Below are 2,798 nucleotides of genomic sequence, written 5' to 3' on the forward strand. Positions count from 1 at the left end.
AAACAAAAGAATTAAAGTTTAAACAAAAGAAAAAGAAATTTTTTTTTTTGGAAGAAGAAGATAAAGGAGAAAGAAAAGAAATGTATATGTATATTAGAAGAAGACGCATCATTAGACAGCTTGTCTCCAATCAAACTTCATTTTCTCCCCGCCTAAAAAAAAAAAAACCCTTGAGGATGTCACGGAAGAAAGGTTTTGTAAACAAGGTTTTTAACAAAAACCTTTACAAAACATCATCATCCGCCGCTTATTTCTATTACGAACCTCAAAATTTTATTTTCATTTAACATTTTACAAACCTTCCTATCGGGTCCCCCTTTTTTTTTTATATCCGATGTTCTTTTTATTTTTTTTATACCATTTTATGTAAATATTTGCTTTCCTTTTTGAATCTGTCGACTGCTTTTTTTTCCTTTTTATTTTAAAAAAAAAGTCACGTTCTTACAATAATTAATAATAATTATTTCTTTCGCCTTTTTTTTTTTTGAAATGTTATAACAACTGTTTGTATTTTGCAACAGTCGGAATTATTATTATTATTATTATTATTATTATTATTATTATTATTACTACCGCCACCATCTTCTTACATTTTTATAATTTATTGTTTTTCTTTCTCTGAGATTTCAGTAGGGGTTTATCAACTTCCGGTTTTTTCGTTTTATTTTTTTAATTAATACATATCAATTTGTTAATGACGATAACGAATAAAAAAAAATATTTATTTTAACTGGAAATTAAAAAAAATTGAAGAATACGTTAAATAAACATAAGCGAAACGAGACGAAAAGGGGGAAAAAAAAAATTTTGGCTTTTCAATTGGTAAATACCTCTGGGGTTGTCATTTAATAAAAAGAGACGTCTTATCGCGACGTCTTCGCTCATCATCCCCTAAGAATCAAGCAGGTAAATTTAAATTATATACAACCTAATACAAAATGACACATGAATAGGATTTTAGATTATTATTCATTGTTTGGCAAATCTATCCCAGTTTTACACGTCCTTTAATCGTTTCATAAAAAAAAAAAAATTGTTTTGTCGATGTGTGTTTGTGTGTGTGTGTGCTTATAGCCGCACACACATCATTCTCTCTCTCTCTCTCTCTTTCTTTCTTTCTTTATATTTTTTCCAATATCGTTTTGTCTTTTTGTTTCCTTCCTTCCTTCCTTCCTTCCTCTCTCTTTCTCACTCTATTCCTTCAAGACGTTGCCAACAAATTCTCTTGCCACACCATATTTCTTAAATCTTTTATATGGTATTTTCATTTTTCCCCTTCCCCCTCCCTCCATTTCTTTTCCTTATAAAAATTTATCAAAGGCTAAACGTAAATGTTTGTAAGAAATGAAAAAATTGTAAATATTTTGCCAGGAAATAATAGTTTTTTTTTTTTTTTTTTGTATTAAAAATCATTCATTGATTGATTGTAACCTCTTCTGTGTTCATTTTAGCGTGCAAACAAACAGGATAGTAGGAAGAGAAACAACCAGTGAGGGGTCTATCTCTATATTAAACACCAGAAAACAACAAATACAACAATATAATTGTGGAAACTCCTGTGGAGTTTTTCTTTTTTATTTTTTTCCTGTTTTTCTCCCACTTGTTTTTTTTTTTTCGAGGGGAGGGGGGTAGAGGTAAACCACTTCTCTTTCTTAATTTTCCTCCTCCTCCTCCTCCTTTTTTTTCATTTTCTATTTTTATTTTTTTTTATTTCTTTCTTGTATATTATTTTAACAAAAAATAGAAAAATTTATGTTACGAATCGTTCGAATGGAAATAAATTTAAAAAAAAAAAAAAAAAAATGTTTGTTTGTTTGTTTGTTTGTTTGTTTGCTTGTTTTTCTTTAAGAATTTTCGATATCAAAAAAAAAATAATAATAATTTTTTTTGGAATTTATTTTCTGGTTCGGAGGACATTGATTACTCTAATAAAAATAATTTAATGTTTTTAGTCGAACCGTAATGACTTTCTAAATACAAATTCTTCGGTTCCTGATTGTAGAAACAATTCATTAAAATCAAACAATAAATCTGTCGTTTTTTTTTTCTTCTGCCGCTGACGTGAATTACAACGACAAACGAAAAGGCCCCCATATGTAAGACATAAATAAAAAAATAAATTTTGTTTCCACTCCTGTTGTTTTGTTTTATCCTTCTCTCTCTCTCTCTCTCTCTCTCTCTCTCCGTTTGTTATATTTTAATTATTTTATTGATTTAATATCGATTGCGGTTGTTTTTTCTCTTTGATAAGGTACGATCTCGGGATTTATTTAAATAAATAAAAATTCGCGATGAAAACAACAAACGTCGGCATTTCTTTTTGTGTCGATCAACCGAATAATTTCAACAGTTTATTGTTTGTTTGTTTGTTTGGTCAATTTTAAATAAGACAAATTTTCAAATTATCCTTTTTTTTTTTTTTTTCAAACGTGGAATTAAAAAAAAAAAATGGTCGGAAGGTTTGTTGTCATTATGGTTTTTTGAATTTTTACAATAATTCGTTTTTTTTCGTCATCATCAAAAGACCTACCAGGTGAATAATAAATAAAAAGGTTGGCCGAAAACTTTTTTTCTCCCGAACAAATAATAATAATAATAATAATAATAATAACTCTTTGAATTTTTTTAATGCCAAAACACACACACACACACAGAGGAGGATTTAATCTAACAAATATTATTAGTACTATTAATGTCGGTAAAAGAAAAGAAAAAAAAAAAAGAAAGAAAAGAAATCGTATCAATCAGGTGTTTAGTGAAATGAAAACAAATCGTACCTGAACGGGTGAACACACAAG

The sequence above is a fragment of the Pediculus humanus genome, genomic scaffold (genome assembly GCF_000006295.1).
Source record: "Pediculus humanus corporis 1103172108283 genomic scaffold, whole genome shotgun sequence".
NCBI lineage: Eukaryota > Metazoa > Arthropoda > Insecta > Psocodea > Pediculidae > Pediculus > Pediculus humanus.